Here is a 25654-nt window from a genome sequence, read left to right as displayed (position 1 = left end):
GCAGCCAAACCTATGCAACACACACCCCTCAGCCACAATCCCAATAACTAAAAAACCCCACTAAGAAATACAACAAACATAAACCCATGTCACACCCTGGCCTGACCAACTAATTAACTAAAACACAAAATACTAAGACCAAGGCGTGACAGAACCCCCCCCCCCCTAAGGTGCGGACTCCCGGACGCACCTCAAAGCCATAGGGAGGGTCCGGGTGGGCGTCTGTCCATGGTGGCGGTTCCGGCTCGGGACGTGGACCCCACTCCATAAATGTCCTAGTTCCTCCCCTTTGCGTCATGGGATGATCCACCATCGCCGCCGACCATGGCCGAATAGTCCTCACCCAGAACCCCACTGAACTGAGGAGCAGCTCATGACTGAGGGGCAGCTCGGGACTGAGGCAGCTCGGGACTGAGGGGAAGCTCGGGACTGAGGGGCAGCTCGGGACTGAGGGGCAGCTCGGGACTGAGGGGCAGCTCGGGACTGAGGGGCAGCTCGGGACTGAGGGGCAGCCCAGTACTGAGAGGAAGCCCAGTACTGAGAGGAAGCCCAGTACTGAGAAGAAGCCCAGTACTGAGATGAAGCCCAGCCAGGCAGTTGAATCCCGCAGATCCTGGCTGACTGGCGGATCTGGAAGAGTCTGGTTGACTAGCAGATCTGGAAGAGTCTGGCTGAATAGCAGATCTGGAAGAGTCTGGCTGACTGGCAGATCTGGAAGTGTCTGGCTGACTGGCAGATCTGGAAGAATCTGGCTGACTGGCAGATCTGGAAGAGTCTGGCTGACTGGCAGATCTGGAAGAGTCTGGCTGACTGGCAGATCTGGAAGAGTCTGGCTGACTGGCAGATCTGGAAGAGTCTGGCTGTCTGGCAGATCTGGAAGAGTCTGGCTGACTGGCAGATCTGGAAGAGTCTGGCTGTCTGGCAGATCTGGACAGACTGGCGGCGCTGGGCAGACTGGCGGCGCTGGGCAGACTGGCGACGCTGGGCAGACTGGCGGCGCTGGGCAGACTGGCGACGCTGGGCAGACTGGCGACGCTGGGCAGACTGGCGACGCTGGGCAGACTGGTGGCTCCTTGCAGACTGACAGCTCTAGCTGCTCCATGCAGACTGGCAGCTCTGGCTGCTCCATGCAGACTGGCAGCTCCATGCAGACTGGCAGCTCTAGCTGCTCCATGCAGACTGGCAGCTCTGGCTGCTCCATGCAGACTGGCAGCTCCTTGCAGACTGGCAGCTCTAGCTGCTCCATGCAGACTGGCAGCTCTGGCTGCTCCATGCAGACTGGCAGCTCCTTGCAGACTGGCAGCTCTAGCTGCTCCATGCAGACTAGCAGCTCAGGCTGCTCCGAACAGGCAGGAGGCTCCGGCAGCGCTGGAGAGGAGAAAGGCTCCGACAGGGCAGGAGAGGCGAGGCGCACTGTAGGCCTGATGCGTGGTGCTGGCACTGGTGGTATTGGGCCGAGGACACACACAGGAAGCCTGGTGCGGGGAGCTGCTACCGGAGGGCTGGGGTGTGGAGGTGGTACTGGATAGACCGGACCGTGCAGGCGCACTGGAGCTCTTGAGCACCGAGCCTGCCCAACCTTACCTGGTTGAATACTCTCGGTTGCCCTGCCAGTGCTGCGAGGTAGAATAGCCCGCACTGGGCTATGTAGGCGAACCGGAGACACCGAGCGCAAGGCTGGTGCCATGTAAGCCGGCCCAAGGAGACGCACTGGGGACCAGATGCGTAGAGCCGGCTTCATGGCATTTGGCTCGACGCTCAATCTAGCCCGGCCGATACGCGGAGCTGAAATATACCGCAACGGGCTATCCACCCGCACTGGGGACACCGTGCGCACCACTGCATAACACGGTGCCTGCCCGGTCTCTCTAGCCCCCCGGTAAGCACAGGGAGTTTGCGCAGGTCTCCTACCTGGCGTAGCCATACTCCCTGATAGCCCCCCCCCCCAATAAATTTTTGGGGCTGATTCCCGGGTTTCGCTTTGCGCCGCCGTGTTTTTCTTTTCGACTCCATTCTCCTATAGCCCTCTTCACACTGCTCCAGCGAATCCCAGGCGGGCTCCGGCACTCTCTCTGGGTCGGCCGCCCACCTGTCTATTTCTTCCCAGGTCGTATACTCCAATCCTCTGCTGTCCATAACGTCCTCCCTTTGCTGCTCCAGCTGCCTGTTAACACGCTGCTCGGTCCGTGTGTGGTGGGTGATTCTGTCACGGCGTTCTTCGTTTGTCGCAAGAAAGTCGGACCGAAATGCAGCGTGTTGGTTACTCATGTCTTTAATGAAACAAATGACGATACATGAAATAACTTATAAATACAAAAACAACAAACGGAATGTGAAAAACCTATACAGCCTGTCTGGTGAACACTAACACAGAGACAGGAACAATCACCCACAAAATACTAAGTGAAACCCAGGCTACCTAAATACGGTTCCCAATCAGAGACAACGAGAATCACCTGACTCTGATTGAGAACCGCCTCAGGCAGCTAAACCCATGCAACACCCACCCCTAATCAGCCACAATCCCAATAACTAAAAAACCCCACTAAGAAATGCAACAAACATAAACCCATGTCACACCCTGGCCTGACCAACTAATTAACTAAAACACAAAATACTAAGACCAAGGCGTGACAGGACGACACAACAGCAGGTTTGGAGTCAATTTGAATTTAAGTCAGTTAGTTCAGTAAGGAAAGTAAAATTCATTAAACTATAATTTCTTTCTTTCAGTTACTTCTCAATAAACTGAAAAGGAGAAACTATTCATTTCAAACGTTTATCCATAAAAAAATATATTATTCAAATCACTTCTGGCACGATTCAGACTTGTATGCCTTTCCTACATGTTTGATGTAAGCACTTAAGTTGGTAGACAGACATACCTTAGGCTGGTGTAGCTCCCATGTACAAGCTGAATAAATGTAATTCAACTGCTGGAAACTCTCCCAACATATTTTCATTCAATAGGGTTTTAAGTACATTTATGTAAAGGCATCCCTTTCAATACAATGTACCATTAATTAGAATTGGTGCATTCGGCAATTTCAGCCAGACCGGTTGTTGACAGGTGTATTAAATCTCGCACATCTCCACACAATTTCCATAGACAAACACTGTAAGTAGAATGACCTTACTGGAGAGCTCAGTGACTTTCTGCTTGGCACTGTCATAGGATGCCACCTTTCCAACAAGTCAGTTTGTAAAATTTCAGCCCTGTTAGAGTTGCCGCGGTCAACTGTAAGAGCTGTTATTGTGAAGTGGAAACTTCTAGAAGCAACAATGGCTCAGCCGCAATGTGTTAGGCAACACAAGCTCACAGAACAGGACGGATGAGTGCTGAACCGCGTAGAGCATAAACATTGTCTGTCCTCAGTTGCAACACTCACTACCAAGTTCCAAACTGCCTCTGGAAGCAACGTCAGCACAAGAACTGTATGTCGGGAGCTTCACGAAATGGGTTTCCATGGCCGATTAGCCTCACACAAGCCTAAGATGACCATGCGCAATGCCAAGCGTTGTCTGGAGAGGTGTGAAACTCGCTACCACTGGACTCCAGAACAGAGGAAACGCGTTCTCTGGAGTGATGAATCGTGCTTCACCATCTGGCAGTCCGATGGATGAATCTGGGTTTGATGGATGCCAGGAGAACACACCTATGCATAGTGCCAACTGTAAAGTTTGGTGGATGAGGAATAATGGTCTGGGGCTGTTTTTCAGAGTTCGGGCTAGCTCCCTTAGTTCCAGTGAAGGGAAATCTTAACGCCACAGCATACAATGACATTATAGATGATACTGTGCTTCCAACTTTGTGGCAACAGTTTGGGGAAGACCCATTCCTGTTTCAGCATGACAATGCCCCCTGTGCACAAAGGAAGGTCCGTACAGAAATGGTTTGTCGAGATCGTTGTGAAAGAACTTGACTGGCCTGTACACAGCCCTGACCTCAACCCTATCGAACACCTTTGGGATGAATTGGAAGGCCGACTGCAAGCCAGGCTTAATCACCCAACATCAATGCCTGAGCCACTGTTGTATCAATATGTTTTGACCATTGCAGTTTAGTCACCTCAACCTGCTCAATTTCCCCATTATTTATTACAAGATTTAGTTAAGGTTTAGGGTTTAGTGAAGTTCTTTCAGCAACAGAATATGATCGATAATGTCAAAAGCCCCACTTAAGTCTAACAAAACAGCCCCCACAGTTTCTCTCAGCCACAGTTTCTGAAATGCATTCCAGGTGACTACCTCATTAAGCTGTTTGAGAGAATGCCAAGAGTGTGCAAAACTGTCATCAAAGCAAAGGGTGGCTACTTTGAAGAATCTCAAATATAAGAACCCGATGATCACTCTGAAAGATCCAGAGTTCCTCTGTGGAGATGGAGAACCTTCCAGAAGGACATCCGTCTCTGCAGCACTCCATCAATCAGGCCGTTATAGTAGATTGGCCAGACGGAAGCCACTCCTCAGTCAAGGGCACATGACAGCCTGCTTGGAGTTTGCAAAAAGGCACCGAAAACACACTCAGACCATGAGAAGTCAAGATTGGACTTTTAATGCCTGAATGCTGAGTGCCACATCTTGAGGAAACCTGGCACCATGAAGCATGGTGGTGGCAGCATCATGCTGTATGGATGTTTTTCAGCGGCAGGGAATCGGAGACTAGTCAGGGTCGAGGGAAAGATGAACAGAGCAAAGTAGAGAGAGATCCTTGATGAAAACTTGCTCCAGAGCACTCAGGACCTCGGACTGGTGCAAATGTTAACCTTCCAACCAAGATAACGACCTTAAACAGACAGACAAGATATCGAAGGAGTTTGAATTTCCTTGAGTGGCTCAGCAAGAGCCCAGACTTGAACCCGATCGAACATCTCTAGAGAGACCTGAAAATTGCTGTGCAGCGACGCTTCCCATCCAACCTGACACTGTCAAAGCTGCTTCAACAAAGTACTGATTAAAGGTTCTGAATACTTATGTAGATTTCTAAAAACATGTTTTTGCTTGGTCCATATATGATATTGTGTGTAGATTGATGAGGAAAAACAACAATTTAATCAATTTTAGAATAAGGCTGTAACATAGCAAAATGGGAAAAATCTCAAAGGGTCTGAATAATTTACAAATGCACTGTTTGTAAGTCATTCAACCGTTTTAACCCTCATAAGTCTGCCGGCCCAGATGGCATCCCTAGCCATGCTCTCAAGGTATGAGCAGACCAACTGGCAGTTGTGTTTTTGGACATTTTCATCTCTCTCTAGCTCAGGGCGTTACCTCCTGTTCTTCGACTACAGCTCTGTCTTCAATACCATAGTGCACTTTAAGCTCACTACAAAGCTCACAGCCCTGGGAATGAACTCCTCTCTATGCAATTGGGTCCTGGACTTCCTTCCGGGCTCTCCCCAGGTGGTGAAGGTAGACAATGTTACCTGCTTGCTTCTCAACACCGGGACCCCACAAGGGTGCGTCCTCAGTCCCCTCCTGTACTCCCTGTATACCCACGACTGCAGGGACTCGTACAGTTCGAACTCCGTCCTCAAGTTCATCTATTGGGTGCACACTGCCTGCCCTCCATAACACCTACAACATCACATGTCGCATGAAGACCCCTCGCCCCCCTGAGTAGGGTGTGCTGGCGCTCCAACCATAAATATAAATATTTTACAAAATCTAGAAAGGGTGCTCAGTCCTTGGAGTGTGTCACTGAATTGTTGAGAACAAAAGGTTCAAATTAAATACATTCAATAGTCCTTAATGCTGGTTTGAAAGTAAATGAAAATTGTGTTTCTGTAGAAAATTGTGTTTTCTGTTTTCTGTAGAGAATCTGTAGGGGGAAGATTCATTGGGAATCTGAATCCAGGCAAGAGACAAGGTCAAGGTCACACACCTTTTTATGAACTACGGACAAGACACTAGCAACTAATTTATGACAGCTATGGTAGTAAAATATTGAGAGCATATGTAATCCACAGAGCAAACATTACACTACAAGGACCAGAGCTGTGTGGCACACACTCACAGACACTGACATTGACCTCTCTCCTCGATTTCCGCAATAAGTAACGGTTTTGCCTCTCGACACCTCAACACATTCTTACATCTGTGACAAAACACACTCTAGCTGACACACCTGTTGTTATGTATGATTTGTGTGGTAAATACAGGTAAATGCTTTGATGTTGTTTAAATGTTGAGTTGGAACCACTACTTGTGTTGATGGTGGGTGCACTGGTCAAGGTCTGGTAAGAGGCTGTAGGAGCTACTGACTTGCTGTATCTGAGTTGGTCACTGGCCTGCTTGCAGAGGCCTGGTGAGAGGCTGTAGGATTGACTAGCTCAGTTGTATTTGGACAGTTGGGGAGCGGCTGTAATTCGCTTTGCTAGCCTCCATGACCAGGCTCACACAATGGCTGTTGTGACATGGACTCAGTGGGAATCAGGGGTCTTAGTGATTTTCACAGGCCTGCGAGCTGGGAGAAAGACGGGCACAACAGCGTGTTCAGCACTGAGCTTCTGTCACATCCACTCTGAACACGCCTGTCAACACCGGCTCTATTTCCTAGTGCTGCACACACTCCCACTAAGACAAATACACACACAAGTAGACACCCACGCATACAGTACATGTTCCTCGTCATACGCTTTTCAAATCCAGACACAAACACTCACAATGTAGTTTAATTCACTAGCATAACATTACAGTTTTACTCAAGCAAAACACACACTTTTACACTCACACTGTATGACTGTATCCACTAGGGTAGTGGTTGACACTCTGGCTAGAGTGTGTGTGTGGGAACAGCCTACTACAGTATAAACTAAGTCAGAGCTGTGCCTCCCTGGTATAGACCTTGACTCATAGAAATAGAACAACTTCCTACTTCACTCTTATGGGTTGCTACACCCACTATGGCTGCCATTCCACCATCACAGAAAATGTACTTGAATGGGAATTTCTCCTAGTAATTCTATTTCTCTGCCTCTAGACCATGGCGACTAGAGACTAGACTCTAGAATCAGACAGAAAATATGGATCAATATTTTAATCAGTGTGTGTGTGTGTACTTGCTACCCCCTACTGCCCCCTGTGACTTGAATGGGTCACACCCTAATTACAAAGTCTTCTGACTATGCAAAATCATTATATTGACTTATTGAATGTCTTCGAATGCATCATTTAATCTTCATAGGGATTACTGCCACCACCAATCAGTCACAGAAATAACCTGTACTGTATGTTGTCGCAGTCTGTTTTTTACCAGGTTTGGTTGTCTGCAAAGCGATAATCTCGGTTAACCCAGAACTAAAATCTTGAGCCATTTGGTCAGATCCTTATATTTCTGTTGTCTGTCCACGAGAGATTAAATAGGAGAAGAAAGCAAATAATCCTATACTAGATGTTAGTACTCATTTATATACTGAAAAATATATATAAACGTAACATGCAAAAATGTAAAAGATTTTACTGAGTTACAGTTCGTATAAGGAAATCAGTCAATTTAAATAAATTCATTAGGCCCTAATCTATGGATTTCACATGACCAGGAATAAATATATGCATCTGTTGGTCACATATACCTAAAAAATGGTAAGAGCGTGGATCAGAAAACCAGTCAGTATCTGGTGTGACCATCATTTGCTCTTGCAGCGCGACATATCTCCTTCGCATGGAGTTGATTGTGCCTGTGGAATGTTGTCCCTCTCTTCTTCAATGGCTGTGCAACATTGCTGGATATTGGCGGGAACTGGAACACAATGTCGTACACATTGATCCAGAGCATCCCAAACAGGCTCAATGGGTGACATGTCTGGTGAGCATGCAGACCATGGAAGAACTGGGACATTTTCAGCTTCCAGGAATTGTGTACAGATCCTTGCAACATGGGGCCTTCGATTATCATGCTGAAACATGAGATGATGGATGAATAGCACGCCAATGGGCCTCAGGATCTTGTCACGGTATCTCTGTGCATTCAAATTGCCATCGATAAAATGCAATTGTGTTTGTTGTCCGTAGCTTATGCCTACCCATACCATAACCTGACTGCCATCATGGGGCACAATGTTGAAATCAGCAAACCACTCGCCCACACGACCCCATATACAGTACGTGGTTTGCGGATGTGAGGCCAGTTGGATGTGCTGACAAATTCTCTAAAACGACATTGGAGGCGGTTTATGGTAGAGAAATTAACATTACATTTTCTGGCAATAGCTCTGGTGGACATTCCTGCAATCAGCATTCCAATTGCACTCTCCCTCAACTTGTGGCATTGTGTTGTGTGACAAAACTGCACATTTTAGAGTGGCCTTTTGTTGTCTCCAGCACAGGGTACACCTGTGTAATGATCATGCCGTTTCGTCAACTTATTGATATGCCACACATGTCAGGTGGATGGATTATCTTGGCAAAAGAGAAATGTTCACTTACAGGGGTGTAAACTAATTTGTGCACACCATTTGAGAGAAATAAGCATTTTGTGCAGATGAGATTTCTGGGATATTTTTTTTCAGCTCATGAAACATGAGACGAACACTTTACATGTTGCATTTTTTTCAGTGTATATCATGTGCTCAGTAGGGGTTTCTAAAGACGTTCTATTAACTTAACCAAAAGTACCACGGTGTCATCTAGACATGTTCATTTTGACCACGTTCAGTTGGATAATGTTCATTAGGGCACACAGTGGAAAACGTTTTTTAAATGTTTTGCAGCTGAAAACTTTAATCTATGATTCTTATTAGACAAGTCCAGCTAGTCCCTCCCTGTTTCAGTCAGTTTTCTTCCAACAGGTGCCTAACAAACATGACACAGGGCACAATGTTGTGGAACATTCAGTTCAGATATAAATATATGTTGAAGACAAGGCATCCCTCTCTGACAGACCAGCTTTTTTTGTGGAATAGAGTTGTTGCAAGTTAACATACACTTAGGTTGGAATCATTAAAACTTGTTTTTCAATCACTCCACAAATTTCTTGTTAGCAAACTATAGTTTTGGCAAGCCGGTTAGGACACCTACTTTGTGCATGGCACAAGTACTTTTTCCAACAATTGTTTACAGATTATTTCACTTATAATTCACTGTATCACAATTCCAGGGGGTCAGAAGTGTACATACACTAAATTGACTGTGCCTTTAAACAGCTGGGAAATTCCAGAAAATTATGTCATGGCTTTAGAAGCTTCTTATAGGCTAATTGACATCATTTGAGTGAATTGGAGGTGTACCTGTGGATGTATTTCAAGGCCTACCTTCAAACTCAGTGTGCGCAAAGTGCAAATCAATCCCAGAACAACAGCAAAGGACCTTGTGAAGATGCTGGAGGAAACATGTACAAAGGTATCTATATCCACAGTAAAAACGAGTCATATGTCGACATAACCTGAAAGGCCACTCAGCAAGGAAGAAGCCACTGCTCCAAAACCGCCATAAAAAAACAGACTACGGTTTGCAACTGCACATGGGGACAAAGTTCGTACTTTTTGGAAAGATGTCCTCTGGTCTGATGAAACAAAAATAGAAGTGTTTGGCCATTATGACCATCGTTATATTTGGAGGAAAAAGGGGGAGGCTTGCAAGCCGAAGACACCATCCCAACCATGAAGCACGGGGGTGACAGCATTATGTTGTGGGGTTGCTTCGCTGTAGGAGGGACTGCTGCACTTCACAAAATAGATGGCATCATGAGGTAGGAAAATTATGTGGATATATTGAAGCAACATCTCAAGACATCAGTCAGGAAGTTAAAGCTTGGTCTCAAATGGGTCTTCCAAATGGACAATGACCCCAAGCATACTTTCAAAGTTGTGGCAAAATGGCTTAAGAACAACAAAGTCAAGGTATTGGAGTAGCCATCACAAAGCCCTGACCTCAACCCTAGAGAACATTTGTGGGCAGAACTGAAAAAGCGTGTGCGAGCAAGGAGGCATACAAACCTGACTCAGTTACACCAGCTCTGTCAGGAGGAATGGGCCAAAATTCACCCAACTTATTGTGGGAAGCTTGTGGAAGGCTACCCAAAACGTTTGACCCAAGTTAAGCTATTTAAAGGCAATGCTACCAAATACTAATTGAGTGTATGTAGACTTCTGACCCCCTGGGTATGCGATGAAAGAAATTAAAGCTGAAATCAATCATTCTCTCTACTATTGAAATTTCACATTCTTAAAATAAAGTTTTGATCATAACTGACCTAAGACAGGGACATTTTACTTGGATTAAATGTCAGGAATTGTGAAAAACTGAGTCTAAATGTATTTGGCTAAGGTGTATGTAAACTTCCGACTTCAACTATAAGTGACTGGGGGGGTAGCAAAATGAGAAATTGTGTTTCTTATATTGGACAAAAGTAGAGAATGAGAGCTAGAAAATGTTACACAATATCATACACTACAATTGAAGAACAATGGGAAGGTAATTATGCTTTGAAAGTTGATCAACTTGAAACCCCACTTTTGAGAAAATGGTCCTTGAATGTTTTGGTACACCTACTGGAGAGCTCCTCTTTGTCTACACCCATTCAGCTTAATTTACACCCTCTTAAATCTTAACCCCACCTATCTCTTTAAGCATTCACATGTGAGGCCATGTGCTATACAGAGTGAGTACGGTAGTGTAAGAAAACAAGCTCTACTTTCTATAGGTACGCCAATCTGTAGAGAGCTGACTAGCTCTACCTTCTATAGGTCCGCCAATCTGTAGAGAGCTGACTAGCTCTACTGTCTTTAGGTACGCCAATCTGTAGAGCTGACTCGTTCTACTTTCTATAGGTATGCCAATCTGTAGAGAGCTGACTAGCTCTACTTTCTATAGGTACGCCAATCTGTAGAGCTGACTCGTTCTACTTTCTATAGGTACGCCAATCTGTAGAGCTGACTAGCTCTACTTTCTATAGGTACGCCAATATGTAGATAGCTCTGAAGTAATTGACATGTCTGTATGGCACCATATTTAAACACACGCACAGTCCACTCCTTTATGAACTCAACCTGTGAATGATTAAGCATCCATTTACAATTTTCACAAAACATTTATATTATTTCAGTGTTTTCTGTCGCTTGCATATGGACTCTATCCATAGATCTTCTCTAGATTGTTATGAAACGGGGTCCACTTTGTCAAAATAATAAAGTCACGAACATCAGACCTGGCGAATGGATGATTAAAGCTTTTTATTTAGCATGGTGTTATGATTGAATAGTTTTTTTCAACAGCAACAATAAGTTAGTGATATAACGTTGAAGCAGAAGGAATTTCGTCTTTTATTCTGATAATTGTTTTTAAGATGTGTGTATATATATATATATATATATATATATATATATATATATATATATATATATATATATATATATATATATATATATAATACCCCTCTTTACTTGGAGATACTGCTGCTTCTTCCCAAGAGACCTGGAGCCAGCTGCTGCTGTTGTACAAGTTGTTGTTGTGCTGGTGGATTCCCATGCTAACACATATGGATGTTTCCAGGATCGTGTTCATTAGGGTACGCAACAGAAAACATTTGGAACAGAAAAGGAGCGTTTCTTATTGAACAAGTCCACGTAGTCCCTCCATTTCAGACTGTTTTCTTCTGTTTGGTGCCCAGTGAACGCGACCAGGGGTGTCTGAAATGACGCTATGGTGCACTTTTGGCTTGTTCCCAAAATTCTGCATTATGTAGGGCACTGGGTGCCATTTCAGCTCAGCCCCAGGTTCCACTGATTAAGAGATGATCCTTCTCCATCACGAGCACACATGTTCAGGAGAAGCATCATCCCATATCACTTGAAATTAATCCTCTCTCACACTCAATCACACACATATTCAACATGGATGAAGAAATAGAGAAAAAAAATACATGTACATATTCATCACTTCACTGATATTTATGAGAGCTAAAAGGATGTAGCATTATTCCAAGATGGCTGCCCACATTGGGTTAACAGTTAGAGCGTTACAGCACCCCTACCTTCATAGGATGGAATATCCTCCTTGATGTTTAAGTGAACCAAACCAGCTCCAACTTTTATGATCAGGAAGGTTGGGAGTGGCGAGGCCGGAGCAGATTCACACGCACAGTCCATACACAATCGACATTCCATGTGGACAGATTTTGTTCTCTCGTTCTCTCATGTCCTCTCTCTCCAGCTCTGTTCCTAGTGTTATCACTTCTCAAAATGAATAGTGTTCTAATTTGGTTTGTTTCTAGCTTGTTAGCTAGCTAGCTAAGGTTAAGTTAGCTGACTAGCCAGATCAATCACAGGAAAATAAACTCACAACAAGATAATGTTTATGGCAAGCTAATTACAGAAAATAGCTTATGGTTGTGGTTGAGACAAAATAAAAGCCCGGCATTTTACTGGAGAATTTTAGAACTTGGACACTGTCTTGTTGGCCTAACGTTATATCTTTACGGTACAGTGAAATGGTTACTTGCATAGTGGAGTCTTTTATTTAAACATGTAGCTAGGAAGCTAGCTAGCGTAACAATAAACCATTATCTCAACTCATAACGTTACTACCCTGTATGCATCTGCTGGTAGCTAAAGTTAACCAACAAGCTAGGTTCAATGTTAGCTAGCCAGCTAACACTAGGCAATAACTAGCAATGCAAATGTCTCTGAGATACAAATACTATTACTACACAGATCATGCATGTAATGTTAGCTAGCCAGCCAGCCAGCTAACATTAGCTAGCTAGCTAATAGACTCTCATCCATATACAAATAAAATTATCCCTGAAGCTAGGACAGCAGAGTCCCTGCCCATCTGCCGACAACATCTGAAATGCTACCTCTTCAAACAGTATCTGAAATAATCCTCCTCCTCACCTCAACCGCCCCCCCCCCCAAAATACAAATTATACACTAAAACAGCACTTGCACTTGACTCCTACTTTATTGAGGAAAAATGTACTTTCTATGCCTGTGATATGTGGTTATCCCACCTAGCTATCTTAAGATGAATGCACAAACTGTGAGTCGCTCTGGATAAGAGCGTTTGCTGAATGACAAACATTTAAAATGGTAAATCAACTATATTTATAAAGCCATTTTTACATCAGCAGATGTCAGAAAGTACTATACAGAAACCCAGCCTAAGATCCCAAACAGCAAGCAATGCAGATGTAGAAGCACGGTGGCTAGGAAAATCTCCCTAGAAAGGCAGGAACCTAGTAAGGAACCAAGAAAGGAACCAGGTTCTGATGGGTGGCCAGTCCTCTTCTGGCTGTGCCGGGTGGAGATTATAAGAGTACATGGCTATTAATCCGAACTCATCTCTCAGCATGTCCAGCCCACCCATTATCTCATCCAATCATGGCTAGCGGGAAAGTATTTTTCCGTGGCTAACCTAACAAGGCTCGCAATTTAACAATTGTATTTGTATTTAAAGATGGCATACCATGATGTTAACATGAAAGTTCACATGTTCCGGAAGGCATTTCTGCCAAAAAATGCAATTTGATTTTAAAAATTATGTTTACGTTCAAATGCCTCTCTTGTAAAGTAGTGACGCGCAACATATGCCCAGTTTCCGGAAATGAGTCAATATATTAGTCATCCCAGCTTTATTCATGATATTTACAGTATATGTATGTTAAGGGAATTTTTATCTATAATGACTAATTATGTATACATTTCAATCAGGATGTACTAATCAGAATACTGTTATGCTACTGTACATGTATGAATTTTCTCTCTTGATCCCAGTATTGAATATAATGTAGTGAATGTAGTCAAGAGTTTAGAACAATGACGGTCTGTTCCTTGGTACAAATGAATGAACCAAATCTCCAGACTGTCTAGAATGCTTATCTACACTGACTGACCTTGGCTCTAGGTGAGGAGGGAAGGCTTGAGAGCTATAGGGCCTTTCTACCAGTGTCAAGAAGAGACGGAACATTTAGAAAACGCTGACGTCATTTACAGTTTATAACCTGTGGTAAAATGTGTATTTACTCAGTACTCTCTTGAATAAAGGCTGTTACTTGACTTTTAAGACTGGGGCTCTGTCTATTCCTATAAAATAAGGTTCTTACAAATTCTTATGAATTGACAGAGTGTTTAATTGTAATTGGGAATTAAAACAGAGGAATTAAATTCCTTCAACAATTGTTCCTTCGAAGCCGGGATCTAAAAATCCGTCCCTGCCATCTGGAGGTCGTACGCCGGAAAAATTGTGCACGTTTTAAAAAAAAGACCTGGCTTCTGGATTGAGGTTAAAAACATGCCGGTGTTTAACCCAGATGACAGGTACGGTGACAGATCCAAACGACCAGTGCTTTTCCCAGTCGGCAGCAGGTCAGTATCCTTTATTCTCAAATTTGGGAGGGATTATTTAGGATATTTATTGATTAAAATGTTATAAAGGAGTTAGATTTGATCAATAATAGGTGCTTGAATATTCTGAACAAATAAAATGGGTTTCTACCTTGGGTTTTAACCAAAATCGATAGGAAGGAAACAGGTCTGAAATTGACCTGTGGTAAGGTGCACTACCATAAATAAACTAGGGCTTAATAATTCCTGGTTTTGCAAGCCAGAAGGTTATTAAGGAGAGATATAGTACGTATTGGAGAATTAGGACGCTTGTTCCGTACAAATAGCATAGCCATTAATTCAAAAAACATACCTAAATAATGTTTGAACCTGAGTAGTCTATCTGTATATGGGAAGTAGTCTGACTATCAAGAAGTAGCAGATAAGATATATATAAAACAGGTGAGGATAAATTAGGCTTGGTGAGAAGGCGGGGTAATTATAAGAATAATTGAATAATTGAACCTGCAATGCTGAAAGAAATTAATATCAAAGGATGAGGTTAATACCTCTTGAAACTCTGGGGCAGTATTTCATTTTTGGATGAAAAACGTTCCGTTTTAAACAAGATATTTTGTCACAAAAAGTTGCTCGACTATGCATATAATTGATAGCTTTGGAAAGAAAACTCTCTGAAGTTTCCAGAACTGCAAAGATATTGTCTGTGAGTGCCCCAGAACAGGAGCTACAAGGCAAAACCAAGATGAAACTTCAAACAGGAAATGAGCAGGATTTTTGAGGCTCTGTTTTTCATTGTCTCCTTATATGGCTGTGAATGCGCAAGGAATGAGCCTGCCCGATCTATCGTTTCCCCAAGGTGTCTGCAGCATTGTGACGTATTTGTAGGCATATCATTGGAAGATTGAACATAAGAGACTACATTTGCCAGGTGTCCGCCCGGTGTCCTCCGTCGAAATTGGTGCGTCATCTTCAACTGCACGTCTTTTTCCAAGCGATTCACAGGAGAAAGTAGACATTCACGAACGATACAGTGCCTTGCGAAAGTATTCGCCCCCCTTGAACTTTGAAATAAATGCCACAAACCTTTTGCCACATTTCAGGCTTCAAACATAAAGATATAAAATTGTATTTTTTTGTGAAGAATCAACAACAAGTGGGACACAATCATGAAGTGGAACGACATTTTTGGATATTTCAAACTTTTTTAACAAATCCAAAACTGAAAAATTGGGCATGCAAAATTATTCAGCCCCCTTAAGTTAATACTTTGTAGCGCCACCTTTTGCTGCGATTACAGCTGTAAGTCGCTTGGGGTATGTCTCTATCAGTTTTGCACATCGAGAGACTGAATTTTTTTCCCATTCCTCCTTGCAAAACAGCTCGAGCTCAGTGAGGTTGGATGGAGAGCATTTGTGAACAGCAGTTTTCAGTTCTTTCCACAGATTCTCGATTGTCATCTTAGATTTTCAAAATATGCGTTACAGCCAACGCTAGACAAGCATTTGTGTAAGTTTATCATGGCATAATGCTATGCTAGGCTCTGCTGGCAGCAGGCAACATTTTCACAAAAATAAGAAAAGCAACCAAATTAAATAATTTACCTTCGAAGAACTTTGCATGCTTTCACTCAGGAGACTCCCAGTTAGATAGCAAATGTTCCTTTTTTCCAAAAATATTATTTTTGTAGGCGAAAAAGCTCCCGTTTCTTCACCATGCTTGGCTGAGAAATCAACCGAAAAATGCTACAACTATAACGCCAAACTTTTTTCAAAATTAGCTACATAATATCGACAGAAACACGGCAAACGTTGTTTAGGATCCACCCTCAAGGTGTTTTTAACAAATATATTTGATAATCTATCCGTCGAGACAGTTGGTTTCTCATAAGAAGCGATTGGAAAAATGGCTACCTCAGTATTTTACGCAAGTGGTCACACCAGGTGACCACATGCCATATATGGTCCCTTACAGCCATTCTTCAAGGGAAATGCCTAAAAAGACGTCACAATGCTGTAGACACCTTGGGGAAAACATAGAAAACGTAAGTTCATTCGTAGCTCATTCACAGCCATATAAGGAGTCATTGGCATGAGGCGGTTTCAAAAAATGCGGCACTTCCTGGTTGGATCTTTATCTGGGTTTTGCCTGTAACATCAGTTCTGTGGCACTCACAGACAATATCTTTGCAGTTTTGGAAACGGCAGAGTGTCTTCTTTCCAAAGCTGTCAATTATATGCATATTCGAGCATCCTTTCGTGACAAAATATCTTGTTTAAAACGGGAACGTTTTTCATCCAAAAATTAAAATAGCGCCCCCTAAATCCAACTGGTTAAATCAAAATTGTTCACCCATGTTAGTTGCATAATCAATAGGGTTGTTTGAGTGGCATTGTTTGCTTGGTAGGGGTGCAAAGACAATGTTTGACATGAGTGCTTTTCCATAAGGAACCACACCTGTCCTTCCCCCTCTAAGAATGTAGAGACCCAAAAGGTTATCTTGTGAATATTAGCAGCCCAATAGTTATGGAGGAAATTGGGTAGGGCAAGACCCCCCTCTCTTTTCTGTCTCTCCAAAAACGCTGTACGCAACCGTGGGATCTTTTTTATTCCAAATGAAAGTAGAAAAATGTCTATCCAGTTCTTAAAAAAAAATGCTATAAAGATGGGAAAAGTCTGATGGGAATAGTTGAGTGATATGGGGAGTGTCAACCAGCGATTGAGGTCTTGCTTAGCCTTCTCCAAGGCTGGCTTGAAATTAAAATTGAACAGAGAGAGCTACCGTAAAAGGAAATGAATCCAACAATAGATCTATTGCTTACTCATTGAGCGGAAAGAGTAAGCTTTTTGTGAAATTGATTTTGTAACCTGAAACTTTGCTAAATCTGGAGATGATATCAATAGCGATTGAGATAGACGTGATTGGGTCTGAGATATACAGTAGGAGGTTATCAGCATACAGAGACAGTTTGTGGACCTGCCCCTCCTAGACTTATACATGTTGTCCCTGCGCCACCTCTCAGGGAGATGGCTCGGGGTTCGATGGCTATATCAGACAGGAGAGGACTCAGAGGACAGCCCTGCCGATTTCCTCAATGCAGGGAGAAATATTGTGAGAGAGTGCTGTTAGCACGAACAGATGCCTGAGGAGCTGAATACAGGGCCTTTATCCACGAGACAAAAGTAGGGCCAAATCCAAATATCATTGGAAAACTTAATGATGGTGTTGGAGTCGTGCGTGGCCACATAGTTGTGGGTGAACAGGGAATACAGGAGGGGACTAAGCATGCACCCGTGAGAGGCCCCCTTGTTGTGAATCAGCATGGCAGATGTGTTGTTGCCTATCCTTACCACCTGGGAGCGGCCCGTCAGGAAGGTGGTGTTTAGTCCCAGGTTACTTGGTTTAGTGATGAGCTTTGACGGCACTATGGTGTTAAACGCTGAGCTATAGTCAACGAACAGCATTCTCACGTAGATGTTCCTTTTGTCCATGTGGGAAAGTGCGCTGTGGAGTGCAATGGAGATTGCGTCATCTGTGCATCTGTTGGGGTGGTATGCAAATTGTAGTGGGTCTAGTGTTTCTGGGATGATGGTGTTGTTGTGAGCCATGACCAGCCTTTCAAAGCACTTCATGACTACAGATGTGAATGGTGCAGGGTGGTAGTCATTTAGGCAGGTTACCTTGGCGTTCTTTGGCACAGGGACTATGGTGGTCTGCTTGAAACATGTAGGTATTACAGACTCGTTCAGGGAGAGGTTGAAAATGTAATTGAAGACACTTGTCAGTTGGTCAGCGCATGCTCTGAGTATGCGTCCTGGTAATCCTTCTGGCCCTTCGACCCCGTGAATGTTGACCTGTTTAAAGGTCTTGCTCACATCGTCTAATGAGAGCGTGATCACACAGTCGTTGAAACAGCTGGGGCTCTAATGCATGGTTCAGTGTTGCTTGCCTCGAAGCGAGTATAGAAAGCATTTAGCTTGTCTGGTTGGCTTGCGTCACTGGGCAGCTCGCGGCTGGATTTCCCTTTGTAATCCGTAATAGTTTGCAAGCCCTGCCACATCCGACGAGCGTCAGAGACGGTTTTGTAGGATTCAATCTTAGGCCTGTATTGCCATCCAGATGTTCAGCCACTTGGTCATCTGGGCTACCCTCTCACATTTGACTCTGTTGTGAGCATAAAGTATTCAATGAATGATAAATTATTTTTAACAATCATTTTTCAAAATACACAACAAATCTTTTAAAATGTACCTGGCAAGACCCGGCTACTGCTCAAGTGTCACTTGATGTGTCCACAGTCCTATGTATTCATGTGTGTGTATGAAAAAGGTGGAGTTTACAGAATACTTACAATTGAGTCATCCAAAAGCAAGAGCATTTCCTGGTCCATCTCTTCCGTGGCAAAAGAGAAAGGGGTTTACCTAGTTAGTTGTACAACTGAATGCATTAAACTGAAAGAAATGTGTCTTCTGCATTTAACCCTCTGAATCAGAGAGGTGCTGGGGACTGCCTTAATCGGCATCCACTTCGGCACCCTGCACCCGGGGAAAAGTTGTTGTGTTGGCGGCCAACTGCCTTGCTCTGGGCAGAAAGACAGATTTTTCCAACTTGCTGGCTCGGGGATTTGAACCAGCTACCTGTCAGTTACTGGCCAAATGCTCTTAACCGCTGGATCTGAACCCTGCCCTGTGCAGCTGTGTCCTGGACTTCCTGACGGGCCGCCCCCAGGTGGTGAAGGTAGGAAACAACACAACCACTTCACTGATCCTCAACACAGGGGCCCCACAAGGGTTCGTGCTCAACCCCCTCCTTGTTCAACTATGACTACGTGTCCACGTGTCCGTCTCCAACTCAATCATCAAGTTTGCAGACCACACAACAGTAGTAGGCCTGATTACAAACAATGATGAGACAGGCTACAAGGAGGAGATGACAGCCCGGGGAGAGTGGTGCCAGGAAAATAATATTTCACTCAACGTCAACAAAACAAAGGTGCTGATCGTGGACTTCAGGGAACAGCAGACGGAGCACGCCCCTATCCTCATCGACGGGACCTCAGTGGAGAAGGTTGAAAGCTTCAAGTTCCTTGGTGTACACACACTGACGATCTGAAATTGTCCACCCACACAGACAGGATGGACCATTTTAGGATAATAGCGGACGATATTGCCACCCCTATCTGCCACATCTTCAATTTAAGCCCACTAGAAAGTGTGTGCCCCCAGGCTTGGAGGGAAGCAAAAGTGATTCTAAGAATAGTAAAGCCCCCTTTACTGGTTCAATTATCAAACCAATCAGCCTGTTACCAACCCTTAATAAACCTTTGGAAAAAAAATGTGTTTGACCAGATACAATGCTATTTTATACAACAAATTAACAACAAGCTTTCAGCATGTTTATAGAGAAGGACATTCAACAAGCACAGCATTTACACAAATTATTGATGATCGGCTGAGTGAATTTGAAAATAAAAAGATTGTGGGGACTGTTTTGTTAGACTTCAGTGCAGCCTTTGACATTATCGATCATAGTCTGCTGCTTGCAAAACTGATGTGTTACAGCTTTACACCCCCTGCTATATTGTCTAACAGAACGGAAGCCTCTCAAACAATGGAAGCCTTAATGAAAGCCTCTACAACATAATCCAGGTATAATCAGGAATTCCCCAAGGCAGCTGTCTAGGCCCATTACTTTTTTTCAATCTTCACTAATGAATTACCACTAGCTTTAAGGAAAGCCAGAATGTCTATGTATGCGGATTACTCAACACTATAAATGTCAGCTACTACAGCGACTAAAATGAATGCAACACTTAACAAAGTGTTGCAGTTAGTTTCAGAGAGTGTGTGTTTTGTCCTAAATATTTCAAAAACTAAACTCATTGTATTTGTGACAAATCATTCACAAAACCCTAAAACTCAACTAAATCTTGTAATTATTCATGTGGAAATTGAGCAGGTTGAGGTGACTTCCCTGGATTGTAAACTATCATGGTCAAAACATATTGATACAACAGTAGCTAAGATGGGGAGAAGTATGTCTCTGATAAGGCGATGCTCTACCTTCTTCATAGCACTATCAACAGGGTAGGTCCTACAGGCCCTAGTTTTGTCGCACCTGGAGTACTGTTCAGTCATGTGGTCAGGTGCCACAAAAAAGGACTTAGGAAAATTGCAATTGGTTCAGAACAAGACAGCACGGCTGGCGCTTGGATGTACAAAGAGAGCTAATATTAATAATATGCATGTCCATCTCTCCTGGCTCAAAGTGGAGGAGAGCTTGACTTCATCACTGCTTGTTTTTATGAGAGGTATTGACATGTTGAGTGCACCGAGCTGTCTGTTTGAACTACTGGCGCATAGCTCAGACACTCATGCATACCCCACAAGAATTGCCACAAGAGGTCTATTCACAGTCCCCAATTCCAGAACAGAGAATGGAAGGCACAGTACTATATGGAGCCATGACTACATGGAGCTCTATTCCACATCAGGTAAGTCATGCAAGCAGTAAAGTTAGGCCAGCATACCAGAGTCGCCTCTTCACTGTTGACGTTGAGACTGGTGTTTTGCGGGTACTATTTAATGAAGCTGCCAGTTGAGGGCTTGTGAGGCGTCTGTTTCTCAAACTAGACACTCTAATGTACTTGTCCACTTGCTCAGTTGTGCACCGGGGCCTCACACTCTTTCTATTCTGGTTAGAGCCAGTTTGCGCTGTTCTGTGATGGGAGTAGTACACAGCGTTGTATGAGATCTTCAGTTTCTTGGTAATTTCTCGCATGGATTAGCATTCCTTTCTCAGAACAAGAATAGACTGATGATTTTCAGAAGAAAGTCCTTTGTTTCTGGCCATTTTGAGCCTGCAATCGAACCCCAAATGCTGATGCCCCAGATACACAACTAGTCTAAAGAAGTCCAGTTTTATTTCTTCTTTAATCAAAACAACAGTTTTCAGCTGTGATAACGTAATTGCCAAAGGGTTTTCTAATGATCGATTAGCCTTTTAAAATTATAAACTTGGATTAGCTAACACAACGTGCCATTGAAACACATGAGTGATAGTTGCTGATAATGGGCCTCTGTACGCCTATGTAGATATTCCATAAAAAAACTGCCGTTTCCAGCTACAATAGTCATTTACAACATTAACAATGTCTACACTGTATTTCTGATCAATTTGATGATATTTTAATGGACAAAAAATTGCTTTTCTTTCAAAAACAGGAACATTTCTAAGTAAACCAAACTTTTGAACGGTAGTGTACATATTACCTCAAATAACCTGACTAACCGGTGCACAACGCACATTGACTCTGTACCAGTGCCACCAGTATATAGCTCGCTACTGTTATTTTTTACAGTTATTTTTAACATTTCTTTACTTATCTATTGTTTACCTGATACCTATTTTTTACTTAAAAACTGCACTGTTGGTTAAGGGCCTGTAAGTAAACATTTCACTGTAAGGTCTGCTACACCTGTTGTATTCGGCACACGTGACAAATAAACTTAGATTTTATTTGATCCAAACAGTCGCCTGCAATTTGTTTAAAACCAGGTGTATTCATAAGGATGTCTGTGTTTTTTTCTGCATGGTTTAACCAGTTTACCTGGCCTGAGAGGTATGCCTGTAAGTTCCTACCTTTATCTAGCTACTTGCTCACTTTCACTTTCACACATTTGTCTGTACACACTATGAAAAGGGATGATTTAATATTATTCCATGCCACAATTACATATTCTGTAACCTCCCTTGTGTTTATAGCATCCTAAATCACATGAAACACTAGTACACAGCCCTCTCCATAGGCTAGCTAGAATTTTATTTATCACCATCTTTCTGTCAAACTAAATCGCTCTTTCTCTCATTAATTATCTCTCTCCCTCTACCTCTCCCTTTCCATGTCACTTTCCAAGGGAGAGAAAGGAAGATAATCGCCAAGACAGAAAGGAGATGAAGTGAGTAACCCACAAGTGTGTCCATGACATCCCTCAAGTATGGCAATCAGCTCTTGTGCTGCCACTCCATAAGGGGGCGGATTGTAGTGATCTTAATAACGATTGCCCCATTTCAAGACTTCCTTGTCAAGCTAAGATTCTTGAATCCTTAGGAAATGTACAACTTTGCTCTTTTTTTATCTGAGAAATGTATTTAAAATGTAAACCAATCAGTGTTTAGGGCTGGGCATAGCACCATTACAGCAGCCACTTTAGGTCTTAATGATCTTCTCAATGCTGTAGACACTAAAATCAAATGTGCTGCTTTGTTTGTAGACCTGTCAAAAGATTTTGATACTGTTGATCATGCTATTTTATTGAATAAGTTGTCCTCGATAGGCCTGAGCTCTGACACCTGTTCATGGTTTCATGATTATCTTCATGACAGAATTCAGGCCATCATGATTGATGGAGTTAAGTTTGAATTTCTTGAAGTACATGAAGGTGTACCACAAGGTGTCGATTTTGAAACTTTTTCTCTCACTATTTTTATAAACACTATTGGTCAAGCTGTTAAAAATGGAAAAGTTCATCTTATATGCGGATGATACTATTATGTATGCTATTGCCCCAACTGTTGATCTGGCTGTGTCAAAACTACAGTCAGGTTTTATAGCTATCCAGGAATCCTTTGCTGATTTAAAACTTGTGTTTAATAAGGGCAAAACAAAATACATGTTTTTAAACACTCGTAAGAATGTTTCAGATGAACTACTTTTTCACTCATTACATGGTTCTCCAATTGAACGTGTTCCTTCATATAAATATTTAAGCATTTGGATTGATATGGAGTTTACGTTTATCAAATCAAATCAAATCCAATTTTATTTGTCACATACACATGGTTAGCAGATGTTAATGCGAGTGTAGCGAAATGATTGTGCTTCCAGTTCCGACAATGCAGTAATAACCAATAAGTCATCTAACTAACAATTCCAAAACTAATATCTTATACACAGTGTAAGGGGATAAAGAATATGTACATAAAGATATGAATGAGTGATGGTGCAGAGCAGCATAGGCAAGATACAGTAGATGGTATCGAGTACAGTATATACATATGAGATGAGTATGTAAACAAAGTGGCATAGTTAAAGTGGCTAGTGATACATGTATTGCATAAGGATGCAGTAGATGATAGAGTACAGTATATACGTATACATATGAGATGAATAATGTAGGGTATGTAAACATTATATTAGGTAGCATTGTTTAAAGTGGCTAGTGATATATTTTACATCCTTTCCCATCAATTCCCATTATTGGAGTGATTGGAGTTGAGTCAGTGTGTTGGCAGCAGCCACTCAATGTTAGTGGTTGCTGTTTAACAGTCTGATGGCCTTGAGATAGAAGCTGTTTTTCAGTCTCTCGGTCCCAGCTTTGATGCACCTATACTGACCTCGCCTTCTGGATGATAGCGGGGTGAACAGGCAGTGGCTTGGGAGGGTGTTGTCCTTGATGATCTTTATGGCCTTCCTGTAACATTGGGTGGTGTAGGTGTCCTGGAGGGCAGATAGTTTGCCCCCGGTGATACGTTGTGCAGACCTCACTACCCTCTGGAGAGCCTTACGGTTGTGGGCGGAGCAGTTGCCGTACCAGGCGGTGATACAGCCCGCCAGGATGCTCTCGGTTGTGCATCTGTAGAAGTTTGTGAGTGCGTTTGGTGACAAGCCGAATTTCTTCAGCCTCCTGAGGTTGAAGAGGCGCTGCTGCGCCTTCTTCACCGATGCTGTCTGTGTGAGTGGACCAATTCAGTTTGTCTGTGATGTGTATGCCGAGGAACTTAAAACTTACTACCCTCTCCACTACTGTTCCATCGATGTGGATAGGGGGGTGTTCCCTCTGCTGTTTCCTGAAGTCCACAATCATCTCCTTAGTTTTGTTGACGTTGAGTGTGAGGTTATTGTCCTGACACCACACTCCGAGGGCCGTCACCTCCTCCCTGTAGGCCGTCTCGTCGTTGTTGGTAATCAAGCCTACCACTGTTGTGTCGTCCGCAAACTTGATGATTGAGTTGGAGGCGTGCGTTGCCGCGCAGTCGTGGGTGAACAGGGAGTACAGGAGAGGGCTCAGAACGCACCCTTGTGGTGCCCCAGTGTTGAGAATCAGCGGGGTGGAGATGTTGTTGCCTACCCTCACCACCTGGGGGCGGCCCGTCAGGAAGTCCAGTACCCAGTTGCACAGGGCGGGGTCGAGACCCAGGGTCTCGAGCTTGATGACGAGCTTGGAGGGTACTATGGTGTTAAATGCTGAGCTGTAGTCGATGAACAGCATTCTCACATAGGTATTCCTCTTGTCCAGATGGGTTAGGGCAGTGTGCAGTGTGGTTGAGATTGCATCGTCTGTGGACCTATTTGGGCGTTAAGCAAATTGGAGTGGGTCTAGGGTGTCAGGTAGGGTGGAGGTGATATGGTCCTTGACTAGTCTCTCAAAGCACTTCATGATGACGGAAGTGAGTGCTACGGGGCGGTAGTCGTTTAGCTCAGTTACCTTAGCTTTCTTGGGAACAGGAACAATGGTGGCCCTCTTGAAGCATGTGAGAACAGCAGACTGGTATAGGGATTGATTGAATATGTCCGTAAACACACCAGCCAGCTGGTCTGCGCATGCTCTGAGGGGCGCGGCTGGGGATGCCGTCTGGGCCTGCAGCCTTGCGAGGGTTAACACGTTTAAATGTTTTACTCACCTCGGCTGCAGTGAAGGAGAGACCGCATGTTTCCGTTGCAGGCCGTGTCAGTGGCACTGTATTGTCCTCAAAGCGGGCAAACAAGTTATTTAGTCTGCCTGGGAGCAAGACATCCTAGTCCGTGACTGAGCTGGATTTCATCTTGTAGTCTTCAACGCACGTTCTAATGAACTCGCACACCGAATCAGCGTATTCGTCAATGTTGTTGCCTGACGCAATACGAAACATGTCCCAGTCCACGTGATGGAAGCAGTCTTGGAGTGTGGAATCAGCTTGGTCGGACCAGCGTTGGACAGACCTCAGGGTGGGAGCTTCTTGTTTTAGTGTCTGTCTGTAGGCAGGGATCAGCAAAATGGAGTCGTGGTCAGCTTTTCCGAAAGGGGGGCGGGGCAGGGCCTTATATGCGTCGCGGAAGTTAGAATAACAGTGATCCAAGGTTTTGCCAGCCCTGGTGGCGCAATCGATATGCTGATACATTTTAGAGAGTCTTGTTTTCAGATTAGCCTTGTTAAAATCCCCAGCTGCAATGAATGCAGCCTCAGGATGTATGGATTCTAGTTTGCAAAGAGTCAAATAAAGTTTGTTCAGAGCCATCGATGTGTCTGCTTGGGGGGGAATATATACGGCTGTGATTATAATCGAAGAGAATTCTCTTGGTAGATATTTGAGGTCTACATTTGATTGTGAGGAA

At 43.6% G+C, this 25654-nt stretch overlaps 1 protein-coding gene across 2 annotated transcripts in view; it reads left to right on the top strand.

The window, feature by feature from the left end:
* LOC135514644 (collagen alpha-2(IV) chain-like) overlaps positions 1 to 25654 on the top strand; it is a 92249-nt gene that overhangs the window by 25645 nt on the left and 40950 nt on the right. For both annotated transcript variants that reach the window (XR_010451709.1, XM_064938107.1), the window contains one exon: positions 22197 to 22238. The gene's annotated coding sequence lies outside the window, so the exon portion shown is untranslated. The remainder of the gene's footprint in view (positions 1 to 22196; positions 22239 to 25654) is intronic.

The sequence above is a fragment of the Oncorhynchus masou genome, chromosome 26, assembly GCF_036934945.1.
Source record: "Oncorhynchus masou masou isolate Uvic2021 chromosome 26, UVic_Omas_1.1, whole genome shotgun sequence".
Lineage (NCBI taxonomy): Eukaryota > Metazoa > Chordata > Actinopteri > Salmoniformes > Salmonidae > Oncorhynchus > Oncorhynchus masou.
Note: the sequence above shows the minus strand (reverse complement) of the source record. Positions and strands in the feature narration are given on the sequence as shown.